Genomic DNA, 12,594 nt, shown 5'->3' with positions numbered 1-12,594 from the left:
ATTTCAACACATTTGGCTGATCAAACAATGTTTTAAGTGTAAAACTGAAAAAGAAATTCTTTGTCCAAATATGAAGTTAGGTTGTAGTATCATGTCCCAGATATCGGGTGGCACTCTCCCAATCTCTTGTCTACAATTTGTCATTTTGTAATATTGTATCGGCATTTCAAAATTGCAGACAGAGGAGGAGGTGCACAAAGTTGGTGAGGAATAACAGCTAAATCCTAATAAGGACAGAGAATCAGACATGTAAATATATATTTTTCATCTAAATAAGCACACACACGTTGAGATTTATATGTTGTCGTTTTTTATGTCCTCTCTATTTTTATTGTTATTATTATTATTGTTTTTTTTAAGTATAGTTTTTTGGCTTTTTGCCTTTATTTGATAGCATGTAGTAGAGATAGACAGGAAAGGGGGAGGCAGACAGAGGGGAAATGACATGCAGGAAAGGGCTGCCTGATGCAGGATTCGAACCGGGGACACCTGTGTTGAGGACTGTAGCCTCTACATGGGACGGCCGCTTTACCCACTGCGCCACGCACCGCCCCTTGTTATTGTTATTAAATGTTATGTGTGTCCATACATATCATATTAAAATATATGTTTTTGTTTTGGTATATTGAGTTCCATTAAAAAAAAAACCTTTTTATGCATGGTGTCCACTTTAGTGGACAGATACAACACTCCTTCAAAACCACATGTATTCAGAACTTGTTTTGATATAAGAAAAAATATATTTTTTCTTAAATTATTACTTTGTTGATTAATAATTCGTGCATGAAAGGGTTAACGGTGCACCTAAAATCAATGAAAAATTTGGGAAGCACCTTTCAAAATACAAAATAAGTGAGAAAGAATAAATATGCAATTTCAAAGCACACTGGTGGTGGAGTCGAGCAGAATAGGCAATGTTCAAGAAATGTGTTCGGAGGTAGGGAGAGAGTGAATATTACAGATGTCCTTTAGAAGATCCATATGTGATGGTCAATGCAACTGAAGGCTTCAACCCCCAAGGAAGTCAGATGGGCAGGAGGTACAGTGAGATTAATGCATGGAGGGTGATCTAAGAGTATGGGCAGGTGTACAGATGGGATGTAGATCAGTAGAGAGTTTCAGAGGTGACAGGTTGTGAAGTGACTTGAAAGCCAGAAACAGAATCTCAAAATCAATACGTGTTTAAGAAGCCGCTGCTGCTGCTGCTGCTGCTGGAGGAGGACACGAGAAATCAGCTCTGTTGAAGAGGTTCAGGTACTGACACGCATTCTGTCTCAGGTCTCTATTTGTTCTTCATCCTAATCTTTCAGTTTAATATGGGCACATCATTATAATTCTAACCTTGTAGTCTAGTCTCCAGTATAATGACAGAAATGAAATGAAATAAAATCTATTTTATACTATTCAATTGATCTTGCCACATTTGGTGTTAATGTTTTTACATTTAGTAAGTGTAAATGACCTTTGGTGTGAGCATAGTATTTTCATAAATGTGTTTTTATGTTTACTTAGTAACATTCTTTAAAGCCAGGCTTTTATTTTTTATACATTAAGCAGACGGATATTCAGGGCTTTTATTTTGAAAGCGTCTCGCTGAGACCTCGTACATATCCGGGGCTTCGGAGTTTACCGGCAGAAGGAAAAGTGTCTGCAAGGCTAAAGGAATGTCTTCAATGCTAAAAGCAAGCAAAGTGTGTCTAACCCACATGAAACGCCCTAGCACCTGGCTAATAAGGGGCACAAGGTTTGTTTTGTTACCTTTTAATGCTGTATTTATGTCCGGCTCGAGTTTGGTTGCCGTGGATATTTTCATGCATAAAGCGTATTGTGGTTAGCGGTAGCTACTATTAGCATCGGCGAGCTGCCGTGTCGGTCTGTATTGAAGTGAGATGAAGCTATAAGCTAACTCGTAGGTTGTTTTGGTAATGCAACAGGACGTATTTTGTCTGTTTTATATAAGGTCTGCTAAGGTTAAAAACTGTTTATTGGGTTAAAAACGAACGGTTAAAAATGCTAATTTCATGTCAAATATTGTTTTATATTGCACTCTATGTGAGGTTGTCTTTCAGTTAAAATGTGAATTTTCCCTCATTACTGTAACATCAATCGTAGCAGTTAAAATATATATTTAAATTCATGGAGTAAAACCTGTGAGTCTACAATAAGTTTATTAGATAAAAAGAGAGTCAACTTACATGATTGTTTGTGATAAAGGCAGTTAAAGGTAATTTCAAGTAAGAGTAAAGGTAACTGTATTTTGTTTTCTTCTTTTCATAGCTCTTACGGTGTGTTTACATTGAATACGGTCCAAGGAATAAACCATTGTGAACCATCAGTTTGAGAGTCCGACCATCATTTAGCCGGGGATGCTACAGTAAGAGCTTCACCTCATCCGTCACATCACGCCGCTGACCAAGGACAACTGTAGAGGGACCTGATGTGATGGTCAAGGATTGTGGTACCTGCTCACAACATGGAAGCATCAGTAAAGACGCCTCCAGACGACAGAGACTCTGAACAGATGAAGGATAAGGATACTGAAGAGGAGGATCTCCGTCGCTCTGGTCGCCTACGGAATCCCACGGAAAAGATGCTTGCATTTCATGAGGAGGAGGCCCACAAAAAGGAGAAAAGGTTGACTCACATTTATGAACAATGGAAGATCCAGGCACGTAAGGCTAGAGAACAGTTAAAGTTAAACATTCCTGAAAGTGACATTGCAACTCTTATAGACACACTAGAAGAAGGAAAAAACTGTGTTATAAACCTGTACATAGACATCAGAGCTCACCTCACTCCATCTAATGAGACAAGACGTCGTATTGATGCCTGTGAGGCAGTTACAAGGGACATTGTTAAAATTGCTCTTGAAAGGATATCAGGCATAGATGGAGAATTTGATAGTGAAGCTGTAAGGCAACGTCTTCATGAGCTTCTTAACAGAGACTACGCTCGCTCCATCTACGGATCCACAGCTTCACCTCCAAGTCAACACTCAAGTAAAGGTTCCAGTCAACACTCTGTCATAGCAGCAAAAAGAGCAGACGCTGCAGCAGAATTAGCAGCAAAGGAAGCAGAGTATGAAGTGTTATTGAAGGAGGAGAAACAAAAAGAAAAGATGCAAGTCTTAGAACGTGAGTTGGAAAGATTAAAGGCAGAGAAGGACATTAAAGCTGCACGAGCTAGGTTCACAACTTATGATCAGGAAGTAATGCAGGAAGCAAGTGTTCATTCTGTAGATCAGATGAGAACGAGAGAACATCAGTTTGTGTATCCTCCTCCTTCAGCTCTCATACAGCAGCCCACTGATATCACAGTGACAGCATCACCTGCAAGGACAGATGTAAGTTATCTGGCTCAGGCAGTCCAAGATAGCATAGCTCTGAACAGGCTCCCAATGCCAGAACCGTCTGTATTTACTGGTGACCCTATCCAGTTCATTGAGTGGAAGGCTTCCTTCACATCCCTCATAGACAAAAAGAACATTGCTTCAGCTGACAAATTACATTATTTGAAAAAATATGTAGGAGGTCCAGCTCGAAAGACACTTGATGGCATATTTTATAGAAATGATGATGAAGCCTACAAAGATGGATGGAACCGTCTCAACCACAGGTATGGTCATCCGTTTGTTATACAAAAAGCATTCAGGGAAAAACTAACAAACTGGCCAAAGGTCCATCCAAGAGATGCTGAGGGACTTAGAGCATTCGCTGATTTCTTACACTCATGTCTGGAAGCCATGCCTTATGTTAAAGGTCTGGACATTTTGAACGATTGTGAAGAAAACCAGAAATTGGTCCAAAAGCTACCTGATTGGGCAGCATCACAGTGGAACCGCAAGGTCACTCAAGTCATGAGAGTTGACCAGGAGTTTCCCAGCTTCCAGGAGTTTGTCTTCTTCATTGTAACGGAGGCAGAAATTGCATGTAATCCTATTACTTCATTCCACGCTCTCCACTCATCAGAGGCTAACTCATCACGTGATCTGAAAGAAAAGAAATGTAAATCCAGTGTTTATCACACACAGACAGTTACAGAGAATGAAACACAAGGACAGTTAAGAACAGGTTTAAAGCCACCATGTGTGTTTTGTCAAGACAGTAAACATCAACTTCATCGCTGTCCTGAGTTTAAAGGGAAAGCTCTGGAGGAACGACGGAAATATGTGAAAGAAAAGAAGCTTTGCTATGGCTGCTTGAGGACAGGCCATAACGCCAAGGACTGCCGCAATAGACATTCATGCGACAAATGTAAAGCAAGACATCCGACGCTTCTCCATGATGACACCTACACCAAGGCCAAGCCCACGTCAGTCTCAAATCAAAGTAACACAGAGGAAACAGCAACCACATTGGCTCTCAGTGTGGCAACTAAGGAGCCAACTACCAACACTTCAATGATAGTGCCAGTGTGGGTTTCTTCTGTCAGCAATCCAGGTACGGAAAGACTTGTTTATGCGCTGCTTGATACCCAAAGCGATACAGTCTTCATTGACCAAGAAGTCAGCAATAGTTTACAGACTGAAACTCATCCTGTAAGACTGAAACTAACAACCATGACAGGAAAGGATGCATTAATGCATAGTCAAAGAGTGTCAGGTTTGAGAGTGAGAGGTTACTGCTCTGCTATCCACATTGATCTCCCCCCTGCTTACACCAAGGACTGTATACCAGTGAATCGAACACACATTCCTACCTGCGACACGGCACGGAACTGGAATCATCTCATCAAAATAGCAGATGAAATCCCACCACAGCTGGAATGTGAAGTCGGTCTGCTGATCGGCTACAATTGCTCAAGGGCACTGGCACCACGGCAGGTAATCCTTGGAGGAGATAGCGAACCATATGCAGTTCAGACGGATTTGGGGTGGAGTATCGTAGGCTGTTCACCTCACCACAACTCACCAAGCATCACCAACATGTGTCACAGAGTTTCAGTCAGAGAGCTTCCTCCAGTGACCCCAGCTGAGGCACTCAGGGTTCTCGAGTCTGACTTTAAAGATGCCAATAAGGACGGAAAGACTGTGTCTCAGGATGACATCCGCTTCCTGGATGTGTTAAAGGAAGGGATCAAGAGGAACATTCAGGGACATTACGAGATGCCACTCCCCTTTAAAGAGAGACCCTATCTCCCTGACAACAAACAACTGGCGATGGTACGGCTCAGTCACCTTAAAAGAAAGCTGGCGAAGGATGACAAGTACAAAGAACATTATGTGAAGTTTATGGATGAAATCATCATAAGAGACTTACAGAGACACGCATATCCAGAAGAGTTAAAGTTGCTCAGTAAGGTAACTCAACTTCCCTCTCAGAGTAAACTGTTTCAGATGGATGCTTTTCTTGATCAGGATGGACTCCTCAAGGTGGGAGGAAGACTGAAAAATGCATCACTCCCTACCTCACTGAAGCATCCAGTGATCATACCAAAGAGTCATCCCATCACCAAGGCAATAATTGCTCACTGTCACGAGAAAGTCCAACATCAAGGAAAAGGCTTGACTATTAATGAGATCAGATCAAATGGATTCTGGATTCCAGGAATCAACAGAGCTGTGGCAACGCATCTGCATCAATGTGTTACATGTCGAAAACTCAGAAGATTCACAGAGGAGCAGCGAATGGCAGATTTGCCGTCTGAGCGTGTGGATCCATCACCACCTTTCACCTATTGTGGAATGGACTGTTTCGGTCCGTTTTTCACCAAACAAGGACGCAAGGTACAAAAGAGATACGGACTGCTTTTCACCTGCCTTTGCTGTCGAGCTATCCACATTGAAATGTTAGACGACATGTCGACAGATGCCTTCATAAATGGACTTCGTTGTTTCATTGCAATAAGAGGAGCAGTACGTGACATAAAATGTGACCAAGGAACGAACTTCGTTGGAGCTAAAAATGAACTGAATGAAGCTCTCAAGCAATTGGATGCTGATCGTCTGACTACGTTTTTGGCTGAGAAGCAGTGTGACTTCAGCATGAACGCTCCGCATGCAAGCCATGCTGGAGGCGTATGGGAGAGACAGATCCGAACGGTGAGGAATGTTCTTCGTTTAACTCTTTCACCCTCATCAGGCAGGCTGGACGATGCCTCTCTACGGACATTCTTTTATGAGGCAGCAGCTATTGTGAACAGTCGTCCACTCACTGTTGACAACTTAAATGATCCAGATAGTCCAGAGCCGCTAACGCCCAATCACCTGCTCACCATGAAACCCACTGCAGCCTTACCACCTCCTGGCAGATTCATCAGAGAGGATATGTATGCTCGTAAGAGGTGGCGCCGTGTTCAGTACCTTGCAGAGCAGTTCTGGGGCCGGTGGAGAAGAGAGTATGTGTACAACATCGCCACCAGACAACGCTGGCATACTCCAAGGAGAAACCTCAAAGTCGGTGACATTGTGATGGAAAAGACAGAAGATCAGCCTCGCAACGAGTGGAAATTGGCTAAAGTTGTAGAGACAGTGACTGATAAAGATGGACTAGTGAGGAGAGTGAAGATTCGTGTTGGAGACCAGAAGATGGGAAAGGAGGGACAGCGTTCTGGCAAGCCATCCATCGTTGAACGTCCAGTGCAGAAGCTGATCCTGCTCCTAGAGACTGTTTAATCACCCCCTTCACTCCACAACCTATCCTTTACAGTATGAAGAGTTTATGGACATTTTTTGACTCAAGCACTAAAGGTTAAAGGTCACATGGTTTAGAAATCATTCATGCTTTACATCTAATAAGGGGATGAAAAACCAGTAATGATTTGGTGGGAGTGTAAATGACCTTTGGTGTGAGCATAGTATTTTCATAAATGTGTTTTTATGTTTACTTAGTAACATTCTTTAAAGCCAGGCTTTTATTTTTTATACATTAAGCAGACGGATATTCAGGGCTTTTATTTTGAAAGCGTCTCGCTGAGACCTCGTACATATCCGGGGCTTCGGAGTTTACCGGCAGAAGGAAAAGTGTCTGCAAGGCTAAAGGAATGTCTTCAATGCTAAAAGCAAGCAAAGTGTGTCTAACCCACATGAAACGCCCTAGCACCTGGCTAATAAGGGGCACAAGGTTTGTTTTGTTACCTTTTAATGCTGTATTTATGTCCGGCTCGAGTTTGGTTGCCGTGGATATTTTCATGCATAAAGCGTATTGTGGTTAGCGGTAGCTACTATTAGCATCGGCGAGCTGCCGTGTCGGTCTGTATTGAAGTGAGATGAAGCTATAAGCTAACTCGTAGGTTGTTTTGGTAATGCAACAGGACGTATTTTGTCTGTTTTATATAAGGTCTGCTAAGGTTAAAAACTGTTTATTGGGTTAAAAACGAACGGTTAAAAATGCTAATTTCATGTCAAATATTGTTTTATATTGCACTCTATGTGAGGTTGTCTTTCAGTTAAAATGTGAATTTTCCCTCATTACTGTAACATCAATCGTAGCAGTTAAAATATATATTTAAATTCATGGAGTAAAACCTGTGAGTCTACAATAAGTTTATTAGATAAAAAGAGAGTCAACTTACATGATTGTTTGTGATAAAGGCAGTTAAAGGTAATTTCAAGTAAGAGTAAAGGTAACTGTATTTTGTTTTCTTCTTTTCATAGCTCTTACGGTGTGTTTACATTGAATACGGTCCAAGGAATAAACCATTGTGAACCATCAGTTTGAGAGTCCGACCATCATTTAGCCGGGGATGCTACAGTAAGTATCTCTCTATGTAACAGTTGTTATTGAAGAAGCTGAGTGGAGGTTAGGCCAGGAGGATCATCTTCTCCATCTCCAAGCCCCAACAGCTCCTTCACATGCAGTCTACTGGTGCAGCAGCATGTCTGACCTGAACACAGGGAGAATGGACACTGTTGTTGAAATATACACAAGCAGGACATCTAAGACAGCATAAACCACTCTGCACAACTTTATGGCAGGTCAGAGAAGTAGCTACAGCAGCAGCAGCACTGCAGGACTGACCTATTGACCTGTAACTATGACTATACTTGAGCTGCTTGACAATGAAATGTATCCTTGGGGATGAAAAAACCATCCATCCATCCATCTGGATCTGAGCTACTATCAGTACCAGCATGCTACTTATCAACTGTTTTCCATTGTGACCCACTTCCTGCTGAAGTCCATACACCAAAATCACTTCCTTTTGTTTACTATAAATTCCTTTTTCCTTCAAATTTCTTTAATTTGTCTGAAGTAGTGGGGGGAGGCAGAGACGCTTATGTTAACATTATGATATGAGCAAGTCTTTATAATATTACATAAGGTGCAGAAATCTTGTTTTTGAATGGAAGGATTATCAGCTTAATGCACAGATGAACATAGGTGGAAGAGCATTTGCAACACACACACACCCACACCCACACACATCTGTTCTTTCATCTGATTAAGAAAAGCAATAATTTGATTGACTCTGCTGACACAGACCTACACCTCTACAGTATAGCTCCATAATGCAAGTGTTCTGTTTATGTATATAGACCTACATAGGGATGATTTATGTCAGCAGCACGTATCATATTTTACACTAGAGCAAAAAGTGAACACACAAAAGTGAAAAACACACACATTCATGTTGCTATGGTTTTGTGCTGGTTTTGCAGAACTCCTTCCCCCTGGGACAGTTAAATGTCATAAGGGCTGCTACAAAAAATAGGTTAGCTCACCAAGAGTCTAATTGTAACAGACTTGGGACACCAATTTCTGCCTCAAATTATATCCAAATCCCCAAGATCACTAGTGTAAAAGACTGTCCCTGTAGGTGGCTGATAGGAAATCACTGAGTTCCACAGGTCACTGTGTGAGGGAACTGCAAGTCAACCATTGTAAACTGATGGGTACGAATGTGGCAGCTCACCAGGCAACGCTTTGACTGTTACAGCTTGTGATACTGAGGGAAGGAGTATCCGACACTCATACGTACTTGAGCCACAGGCAAGAGGAATACTTAAACATGCTCAAAACCTCTGTTAGTACATCATAAGAGCTGTCTAAGAGCATCGCGCTCATTACTGTCGGCAGGGCAGCAGATCTTTTATTCATCGCTGCGGTGGCAGAAGGGAGAGGGGGGTATAATTAGAGCCCAAATGTACTGTCAACACTGGAGATGTTTTTACATGGGGTGGGTAACCCAAATCATCTCAAAAGCCGAAATTAAATCCTAGCTGCCAGCAGCAGTACATCGGTGGTGTGCAGACTGAACCAATAGAGTCTTTTAAAAATTTCAGAGTTTGCTCTGACATTTGTTCCCATGACAGAAAAAGTTGGCCTCTTGTTTTTCATCTTGAATTTATTTCTCAGTGCAGTGGTTCTGTGCCGGTGTCCGCTTTATTCATCTCCAACCAAGTGACTGGACACACACACACACACACACACACACACACACACACACACACAGTCACACACAGTCACACACGTGGACACACAAACTAGCTGACGCACAGAGCAATCAAATATTGTGTGTGGCTGAAAGTGGGTTATCCAGTGGGACAAGCTGACTTAAGCCATCATGCTTTGCAGGCCGATATCTAGCGGAGCCACGAAGACGCAGTGGAACCTCAGAAGGTTTGAGACTGCGGGGTCATCTGGGAACGGACAGCTGCTGCAGCGCTACCACTCTACCTCGGCTGTGCGTATAGCTATATACAGCAACCTTTTTTTAAACCGACTGATTCTAACCGCTTGTGCTATTTCGACCTCGGTGCTGTGATCAGCTGATCTGTTGCTCCACACTGGTAACAAGTGAAACAAATGCACTGAATAGCAGAACACACAGGTGGGCACACAAACAGTGGTAGCTGGCACACAGCCTGCCCCATGTTCTGAGCTATTTGGGCGTGTAGCGTGAAGAAGGACAGATAATTGGGTTTATCACTAGTGTATTTTTAGTTCCCATGACTCCACAAGCAATTTACAAAAGACTGAAAAAGGATTGGGGGGGGTCTAAGCGCAGAAATAGAGAGAGAAGGGAATAACGGAAGGATATGGAGGAAGGAAGGAGAGGAATGGAGGTTTACAAAGAGAACAGAGAGAAAGCAAAAGAGGGAAAAGGCTGTAGAGATGGAATTAGGCACATGTCCAGGTTTGGTGAAGTGTGTGTGAAGGAGCAGTAATGTTTCTGCCCTCAGGCACCACTGCGAGTAGATGGAGCAGAACAAGCCCGGTGGACAGCTACTGGGCTGCCTGACAGAGCCTGCTTATTTAGGAGAACAACCTTAAGAAACTTCAGAGGAGCAGGGTGCCAGATTTACAACCACGAGGCAGACATGGCAACTGCTGTCGGGCATAAATATAAAATCTGCTGGTTGTTCTGCGGTTTGAGGCATCAGGTCATGTTTGATAAGTGGAAAAATATCCACCTTGAAAACATTATTAGTTTTGCTTTTGCTACATAACGTTAGCATTAACTTCGCCGCCGAAAACATCAAATTCCAATGACAACTCCTGCCCACCATGTCTTCCTTCTGCTGAAGTTCGGATGTGAACAAGCCTGTCTTGTGACTCACAATAGCCTGCACTCTCCGGTTAAGACACAACAGACTACTCAGAGGGTCTATTATTATAACCCCTTGTCTTGTAAACAAAACAATAGAGATACATTTACAGCCCATGTATAGGCCTATGTATCATGTCAACGTGACAGGTTAAAGAGGAACTATGAAAGATTTTTACCTTAATTAAACATCTTCAGAGTAATTGTGATGGCTAAATGACTTGTTTCAGGGAGTATGGAGGCTCTCTGTAAATTCTCTTAACGTTACCCACCTCAATAGACATCGCTCCATGAATTGCCTGTTTGCCAGCTTCGTTGAAACAAATGCACATGGCTAGGGGGAGGGAGGAGGGTTAGCAGTGAGTTTTTACAGCAGTGAAAATGTGCACTGTAGGGGGAGCAAGAAAAAAAGCAACCGAAACAGAGAAAAAGCAACCAGATTTGCATCGTTCCCCTTAAAGGATAATTACCGGTTTTTACAATCTGGACCTTATTTTTAGCATAAAATACGATCATTTACTCACCCAGATAACTTTGGTGTCATTACTAGTCGTTCCGACGAAATTAGATCCAGCCGTGAAACTCGTTCATTTCACCAATATTTTGTTATGATACGCTAGTGCTATTCCCCTCTGCGTCCGGGGTTAGCTGTTATCAACATCCAGGGTCTGTAGGTTGACCTACTAACCTCTGACCTGGATGATATCATCTCCGACCGCTGCCCGGCTCATTCTGATAATAATCATTCCGCTTCGGCATTCGGGTCCATTTTTAGCGCAACTAGCCAGAGCTTTAGTAAGTCCAAGCTGCAGAGAGGAAGCCTGTGGAAACTGAACTTTGTCCAGCTGCTCATTTTCTGCTCAGTCGGAAACACGCAGAAATGAACCATATAGCATTAGTGGTAGCAACTTTCAGGTAAACAAGCCGTGCCACGCTTTAAGGGATAAACTGCCTTTTGGGAAACAGAAAGAGGGGAAACATGGGGAAAACTAGTCAGCAAACCTGCTGTCCAGCAGAAACAATTTATGGGGAATTTCAAAATGATTAATTGACTTACAAAATGATACAAAGGAACTTGCTGGGAAACAGGGAAGTGGGCAGGAACACTGAGGATGAACGCAGACGAACCAACAAAGAGCAATGGGAAAACATTGAGGTAAAAATACATGAGACAACAAGGAAACGAGGCAGTAATTTGTGTAATTTAGATGTGAATGTTTTTCATATAGCTACCTACCAGAAATTGTAGTTTTCACAAATTTCACTGATTATTGGCATTGTCAGATTTGTTGGATATCCACTGGCAGCCGTGGCCAATACTTCAGTCACTGCACTGTAACAAATGGACGAAAGGCTTAGTGTGGACATGTGTGTGTTGGACAAAAACTGCTGATCTGAAAAGCTGGGTCCACTTAAATTATCAGTGCTTTGGGGCAGCTGGGGGCCGGCTCTGCCAGCAGAGGTGGGATGAGGTGAGGGTGAGTGGTGGAGGGTGACACTGAGAGGAGAGATGGAGCAAGATGAGTTACAGAGCACTGTTCTGGAAATTTGCTGTTTCAGGTGCAGGAGGCAAAAAAGTAGAAACAGTAAGTCAACTTATTGTTGAAGTTAGGTTTTAAACAGCTAAGCACAAAAACACATGATAAACTACCTTTGAAATGAATCATCACCAAATGTTTTGTCTGTTATGATCGTGATATGGTTCTGATTTAACCACTAATTGTCTCACACATTTGAATTGTCATTGATTATGTTGCTGTTGCAAGGATTGTACTAACAGCGGTAACTTACTTTTACAACTTTAACAGTGTAATTTAAGTCACAGTTTGAAGGTTCTGGAGGGGTTCTGGTGGAGTCAACACTTAAACTTGAATCACTACAGAGAAGCTGTTTCTCATTAGATCAGTTAGAGTCTCTAGAATGGGAGAGATTCTGAGTGACTGTTTTTTCCGAGCCAGCTCTCCTTCACTGTCTCTCACTCTACATTCATTTTCTTTACTGCTGCATCTGGACCTGGGTCAGCAGTTGTGCTTCTTTCCGTTTGCTTTCCCACTACATTCACTCCGGGAGCGTTGAGGGCAGAAAGTGAGCATCACAGAGCATAAG

The sequence above is a fragment of the Trachurus trachurus genome (assembly GCF_905171665.1).
Source record: "Trachurus trachurus genome assembly, chromosome: 1".
NCBI lineage: Eukaryota > Metazoa > Chordata > Actinopteri > Carangiformes > Carangidae > Trachurus > Trachurus trachurus.
This window is presented reverse-complemented; position numbering follows the sequence as displayed.